This window comes from Hemicordylus capensis, chromosome 3, assembly GCF_027244095.1.
Source record: "Hemicordylus capensis ecotype Gifberg chromosome 3, rHemCap1.1.pri, whole genome shotgun sequence".
Taxonomy (NCBI): domain Eukaryota; kingdom Metazoa; phylum Chordata; class Lepidosauria; order Squamata; family Cordylidae; genus Hemicordylus; species Hemicordylus capensis.
In genome coordinates this window covers 301,941,786-301,950,013 of record NC_069659.1, presented here as the reverse complement: position 1 = coordinate 301,950,013, position 8,228 = coordinate 301,941,786, and positions in this window count along the sequence as shown.

Sequence of the window (8,228 nt, the reverse complement as noted above, 5' to 3'; positions counted from 1 at the left end):
TTCTGGGGCTTTCTCTTACACTATGCGGTGCTCTGCTTGCATTTATAGCCTGGGATTAGCATGTGAATGAGGGCATTGCTTGGCTGGCCCTCTTTTCCCACAGGAGGGGTTGAGACCAGAGGCTTGTGGCCATCAATCAAGGCTGACAGGTCACTACTTTTTAATGGCCAGATCACACACAAATCCAGCTCCCAAAGAGCGACAGATGTCCAGCTTCTACAGAGCTTGCTTGGTAGAAATCTTTTGTTTGGGAGGAGACAGAAAATGTGAGAATGCTCACTGGAAGTTACATGGCTTCTTGTTCAGCTGGCACCGATTCCCAAGGAAAAAGACAATAGGCTGGAACCAGTTGAGATACACCTGGGCTATTTGGGTTCCTGGTTTTGTTATCTTCATGTACACATTGCCAAGTTTGATCTTCAGTGCTTACCTCTCTAACCCTCCACCCCTCCCTCAAAAAAGACTCTAAGTTATTAAAAACAATAATATATCCAACCTCATGCTCATACACATCTCTTAGCATCCATAATGTGATAAGAAGCCTTGACTACAATCCTTAATTAATTACATACACAAATCTTGCTTCAGCAGTCTAGCTGCTAGATTTTGCCCCTTAGACAGGCCTTAACCTTTTTATCTACAGTAGGTGGTTTTCTGGAGACAAGCAATGTGGCAGTCCCATTTTAAATTGGCCTTCTAAATGATTCCTTGCTTCTACTTCCCTACTGTGTGCAAGATCCATAACCTTTGAGTTTGCATCAACAAAAGTGAATCATGTGTAGATTATTTATCAACTGTATACCACTGAACAATGATTGTTCTCAAGGGAGTGAGAACAAATACAGAGTGTGAGGGCTAACCCCTGATAAGTGAGCAGAGAGACACCTTTGGAAGTGGAGCATCTCTTATATTTAGCAGGGGGAAAGCAACTGGCCCTCTCCATCCCCAGCACAACATTCCTCCAGTGGTCACCTGATGCTTCTTTTTTAGTGTGAAACTTTGGGAACAGGGAACCATCTTATTTAACATGTATTCATTTTTCTGTGTAAACAACTTTGGAAACTTTTGTTGAAAAGTGATATAATAATTATATTATTATTGTTGTTGTTGTTCTTGTTGTTGCAAAAATTATTTGTAATACTTTTGCCAGCAAGCAAGAATTGGTGGAATTATACAATTGAACAGAAAAAAGAGGCAAAAATCCTTTGGGATTTTAAAATACAAACTGATAGGCATTTAGCGCACAACATGCCTAATCTGACAGTCATTGAAAAGAATCAGGTTCTGATAACTGATATTGCAATCCCAGGGGATAGACAACGAAAAACAATTGGAGAAAATAACTAAATACATGGACCTTCAGACTAAAACTGAGCAGCTCTGGAAAAAGAAAACAATAGTGATGCCAATAGTTGTTAGTGCCCTTGGTGTAGTACCAAAAGAACTTGAACACCATCTCGAGACCTTGGGCATCAATAAAATTACAACACATCATCTACAGAAAGCCACACTACTCAGGACAGCAAGAATACTACGACGATATTTTTTAATTCTTCTTTAGTTATCCTAGACCCTTGGAAAGGGACCGATAATTAAAGTACCAAATCCAGTCAACAACATCTGGTAGACTGTGTGTAAATAGCATCGTCGTCATCGTCATCATTGTATTTAGATACTGTATTTACCTGAATCCTAGACTAGGTTTTTCCCAAGTTCTTGGATGTTAGAAATTGGGGGATCGTCTTAAATTTAGGGTCCTCTTCCTTTTGGGTAAATAGTATAACCTGTATTTAATCAATATTTTTTAAGAGGGTTGTCGTATGCTCAGGGAGCCTTATACTCAGGTTTGGGAAGGTAAGCAGGGACGAGCAGATGAGCAGGGCGGGAACCCTGGGCGGCCGGATTGGCCACCCACACGACTGCCGGCTCCGTGACAGAGCCGGTGGGGGCTGGGAGGATTGGGGGCTGCATGGCCCCTGGAAGCTCCAGTATGCCCTGCGCAAGTGCACAGGGCATACTGAGGGGACCCCCTGAGCCGAGAGGCCTCCCACTGGAGGTCTACTCATGAGTAGCCGCAGGGCTCCGCAAACCTGGTTTAAGGGGTAGGCTACTTGAGCGGGTTACCCACTCAAGAACCACCGGGCTCACAGCCGAGCCCGGTGGTTCTCACGACTGTAGAAAATCAGGCTAGCAGAGGCTAGCCCAATTTTCTACAGTCGTGTGAATAGCCTCAGGGTTGTCTTCTATCTGGGTAAATATGGTTCCTCTTTTTCAACAAAAGTCCTCAAAGTGGTTGGGGGTGGAATAAATGAGGGTTCTTCCCTGTCCCCAAAGAGCACACAGTCTAAAAAGAAGTGATGTTCATGTTAAGTAGAAGATTTGGGATCAGATTTTCCAACATTAAAAAATAAAATCCACTTAAAAGCAACCAATGGGAGAGAGGAATTGGAACAGCAGTGCTGGGGTTTCCCAATCCAAATATTTTTCTTGATCTCTTTAAATTCCATCTCCACCATGCCCTGTTGCTATTAGCCCCACTGGAGGAAATCTATTTTGATATTTTCACTGCCTTTTTGAATGGTGGTATCTAATTTGATTCAAAAATAATAACTCTTCTATTTTTCATCCATCCTTATTCAGTGCTGTAATAGATTTTCCAAGAGTATTAATTATTCTGTTATATGTTTTGGCTTTGCTGAAGAACATTAGAAGTATTACGCAATTACCTTGAATACTAATTCGATGCATCAGAAAAATAAAACAAAACATGGAGATGGATCTGGTATAATCTTCTAGTAATAGAACATAAGAACAGCCCTGCTGGATCAGGCCCAAGGCCCATCTAGTCCAGCATCCTGTTTCGCACAGTGGCCCACCAGATGCCGCTGGAAGCCACAGACAGGAGTTGAGGGCGTGCTCTCTCTCCTGCCATTACTCCCCTGCAACTGGTACTCAGAGGTACCAGTACCAATAGCTCGTATATACATTACTCATTCCCTGCAATGCCTTTCAAATGGGGTAATGCATGAATATAATACAGGTTACAACATATATAATCTCAGCTTCCATATGTTGACACTCATTATGCTTTATAAAGTCTTTGCTTCTATTTGGCAAATAAATGATGCAAAAAACCCTCCCTTCCCAATCCATAAGCTCATCAATAACAAAACAATTGTGAATTGCAGACATACTGTCAGATTACTTCTCAGTGAAATGTGTGCCATGTTGTATAAAGCATTGTGCTAACGTCACTCAAATGGAATGGGAAGCATTGTTACATGTTGTGCAGGGAGGGGAGGAGAAAAAAAGATGTGGATGTATTGGCCCTCAAACATGCACTTCAAATACTTGTTTAAACAAGTATTTCGAGTGCATGTTTAGGAACCATAAGGGTAAACAGCCCCCATCTGCAATCGAGGGATGCACCAGAAGGACAGGTAACTAGCACACTTTTGGTGCACTCCTGCCTTCACATATACAGGAGCTGGTATCCTTTGAACTGGCCCCAATATGTCCCAGAGGGACATATTGCACAGCCCTCATGGACATACGTTCAGGTGGCACAGGGTTTTTTGGAGGGAAGGGGATGTCTGCGAAAATGCCACCCCCCCATGAGTACATACACTGCTATAGTCTGGAATGCAGCGTGTTGCATGGATGTCAGTCGGTGTGTTTAGGATTGAAAGTTAAGTTGCTTTTCCCCTTGTGCATCCTTTACATGTATCTCCTCTTTCACCAGAAAACATCAAGCATGCTCTATGCCTCCTCTGAATTTAGTTTTCTGTGCTAGAGCTCAACATACAGCTAGAGTTTAACAATCCTCTGGATTAACTTTCCCACCAACACACACAGAGACACACAGACACTCAAATCACGTTTATTAATCCAGTCCAAAAGACCTCAATAAACAGAATAGAGCAATGATGTGTTATATAATATTGCAAAACAATGCAATTCTCATACAAAAAAGACAATATGCCACGATGCATACTAGATAACACACTATTCCTGAACATAATTCATTCCTAATCATAATGAATAGGCTTTTAATAGCGGGCTTGCTGTCAGTTCCCAAGCCTGCCTCCCAGGAGCGCTCTGCTCTTGCTCTCGTATCTAATCGAATCTCTTACCGCCTTTTTTCACATCATGAGACTAGCAAACCAAAGGTCAGAGGCAGGGCAGAGGCCAAGAACTCTTGTGCACAATGGACAGTGAATTCCCACAGATCTCATGGCATTTGCTGGGATGGGGTCAGAGCCATGGAATGACAAAGCATATAGGCTGTGAGAGGATCCTCTCAGCAGTTTCCTCTTCAGAGAACATACTTCTTGATTTCTGCACTGTTGAGCATACCTTGTTGACCTCACTGTGAAATCATTGTGGCCTAACAGTAAATGCTGAGTGTACTGGATGGTGTGAGGATATGCTACCTCATGTGAAGAGTATACTTACAAATGAATAGGTATTCCTACAAGACATACACATACACATAAACCTGTGTTGGACATGGTTCTAATAGTAGAAACCAGGCTTTTTGTTTTCACTTTGCCAGATTTTGCCTTTCCCTAACATTTTTCAGGCAATATCTAAAGTTCAGTTATAATGTCACTTCTTTAAGTTTGCTCCTCAACCTTTTATTTTGTGTTATATTATTATAAATCTTATATTCTATCAAAAAGCAAAGAATAACCCTTATGGCAGCTAATAATACCAATATTAAAACTGTAAATTATAATAAAGAACTTAACAAGCTACACAAAAAGATCAATCTAACCACATACAAGCAAAATCAATCGGCAACATCCCTAATGAAAACTTAGGGTGTGAAAGATCTTTTTTCATCATTCTATTCATTTTGTTATTAAAAACTTCATTTGTTTATTCATTCATTAAACTCACATTAATTTCACAATGAATTTCATCAATTTTCATTATTCTCACTCACTTTCATTCCAGGGCAATTTTGCTTCCTGTAACTTTTATATGTTCCATCCAGTTAGCATGAAATTTTCGGGCATCCTACTAGCCTTCCAAGAAGTTATAGCTGTTAATTTTCAGAAGGATAGGGAAAAGGTTCCCCCTTTTATAGGCAATTAAAAAGGCACATAGACAAACAATTTAACTATTATCTAACATAGTTGGAAATAGAAATAGAAAGAGAGAGAGAGAAGTTTATTCGGGCATTGACCAGCAAAGTGGAAATAGAAATAAAGACTATAGGTGTGGTGGAGATGGGTACCAGAGTTGAGTAGTATACTGGCAGAGCAGAGGAGTGCCCAGGTAGGCATATATGGATGCTGGGCTATAGTATCAGACTTTATGAGCTTTATATAAAGTGTGTATTGTGCACAGTATGGACAACCCCATTCATTCACTCAAAGACCAATGCCACTTATTCACTCAGATGGGTGTAATGAATTAAATAATGCAGACAGACTCAAACAGCCATTCAGAAAGATCAGACAACTAACTATATGAATGGCTATATCTCTCTAAACTGTTAGAAGTGAGAATTCTAAAGCATTGCTCTTAGCACCACAGTAACCTCTTCTGGCCACTAGAGGCAGTTTTCTCGGATACTTTTCAAGACAGACTTTCACTGAACTAAGAAGCAACAAAGAAGTGATGCTTGTTTCAGTTCACTGCATTTCAATCCATGTCAAATTTCCATGGAACCTGCTTAAGAAATTGAAAAACACAAAAAAGCTTAAGTGCTGCAGATATAAATACATTTTTTTTCTAAACACATAAACTCTTCTGAACATCAACTAACAACGAGCGAAGAGAGAGTACATGGTAATTTTGTGATAAAAGAGGAATACTTGCAAATTTGGAAGCCCAGATGTGTGTGTTTGTGTGTGTGTTTTATTTGTTTGTTTGTTTGTTTAACACACTTTTATACCACCGCATATGCAAGTCCCTGGGTGGTTCACAATCTAAAAACACAGCAATTAAAACATTAACACAATTAAAACAGTTTAAAATACAGATAAAAACTATAAAACTATTAACTAAAAGCCTGACTAAAAAGGTATGTCTTCAGGCCCTTCTTAAAGGAGGACCTGAAGAGCTGCTCAGAGCCATTTGGATGGGGCGGTATATAAGTGAATGAATGAATGAATGAAAACTTCCAGAGAAGGGGAGGCTCTAATTTCATTAGGAAGTGCATTCCAAAGTCCTGGGGCAACTCTTAAAAAGGCCAGATTTCAGATTGCCACCAATGGAGCCAGTGGCAACCGCAACCAGACCTCCCCAGATTATCTCAATAGGCGGCAGGGTTCATGAAGAAGAAGGCGTTCTCTTAAATACCTTGGACTCAAGCCATTCAGTACTTTATAGGCAACAACCAGTACTTTGTATTTTGCCCATATTCCTCTGTGTGTGTGTGTGTGTGTGTGTGTGTGTGTGTGTGTGTACACACACACACACACACACACACACACACATTAAAGGAAGGAAACTGTAATAACTGATTGGGAAATGTTTTTGTACAGAACAGTAACTTGCAAATGTTGACTCTAAAGAGAAAATAATTCATGTAGGGTAGAAGCAAGCCTTGATCTATCTCTTCTATAAACTTCCAAGTCCCTCCCCTTGCCACTGTGATTGGAGAGTTCTGTGTGGAAAGAAAATTTGTCAGAATATTAGACACTTCTACTACAGTGTGTGGGAGTTTAATCTCCCTTTTGTTGTTCATTCTTCCCTCTCTCTTTATCTTCTATCTGCTGGGGGTAACAATGAATTAAATAAATGGAAACTATGCCACTTGGTGCTCATTTGTTCCTGGGAGTGGTAGGCAACAACACCCTGGGGGGAGTAGGGAAGCCTATAAAAACAATAATAGGTAAATTATGTTGGGAGTCAGATGAGGAGAAGGGAAGTCAACACTTAAAGCCCGTCCCTCCTTCTGGTCCTTCTCCTAGCTACAATAACCTGGGTTGCCATGCTAACTTGTCCTCAGGCAGGGTAGTGGTGTTCAGTGCTAGGTCAGTTCACAGTAAAATAGCAATCACCCATGATTTGTGGACGAGAGGGCCAACCTGGCCTTGTATCACCAGGACTTGGATGGGCAAGCTAGGTGGAGTTGATCTCTCTCAGCTGCACCAGAATTGTCATTAGTTGACCTTGAGTGTGGCTTCAATACAGGGTTCTTCTTAGTTTCCATTACACAGGTCATTGAGGCCCACTCAGTATGGAAAAGTTCATTGGAATTCTACTGAATATGGAATACAGTAGGAACCATTTCTCTCCCAGGCTGGTCTTCAGATGTTACTGATAGTCAGGAGGGGCTCTCTGAAGTTGTAGTAAGGAATTCAATGTTATAATTGCAGCCAGTTAAGAGAATCCATCATTGTATTTAAGTTGCAGAAATCAATTTGAAATCGCCTTCCTTCTGGATTCAGGATAGCAGCTCTGGGACCGACCTTGCCTGATGTTACTTTTCTCCCTACATAGACACTGACTAAATTACTTCACACTAGACTGAAACCTCTTTGAAAAGCTGTGCATACTTGTTTTCTGCTGCTACCAAAGATCTGGAGGAACATGCTGTTGACCTTTCTTGGTGGTCTGGCCACTTCCCATACTAATTTACTGAGCAAAGAGTTATCACAGTGAATGGGTGCAGGTATTATACAGTTACCTGTCCTTTCTCCCCCACCCCCGCCTTTGTCACTCATATCAGCTTCAGGTAGAATTTAAACTGGGAGAACAGCAAAAGAGAATGGGAACTGGGGAGGGAAAAAACTCATTTTATTTCCAGTCCACAGCTATTGGGGCTTTGGGTGGGGGAGGCATTTCCATCAGAGAAATGGTATAGGGGAAAGGTGGGTGGGTTTTTTAAAGCCATCCCACAGCATGGCAGCCCCAACCCAAATTGGGCCATCATGTCAAGTTTAGCAATAGCAATAGCAATAGCACTTATATTTATATACCGCTCTATAGCCGGAGCACTCTAAGCGGTTTACAATGATTTAGCATATTGCCCCCAACATTCTGGGTACTCATTTTACCGACCTTGGAAGGATGGAAGGCTGAGTCAACCTTGAGCCCCTGGTCAGGATTGAACTTGTAACCTTCTGGTTACAGGGTGGCAGTTTTACCACTGCGCCACCAGGGGCTCAGTTTAGCTCAGCTATTACACCACAACAGCTTCTTGATGTTTATGCTCTTTTACTGTTATACTCAAACTAGCCAGGCTCCTGGGGTCCTCAACAAACTACCTA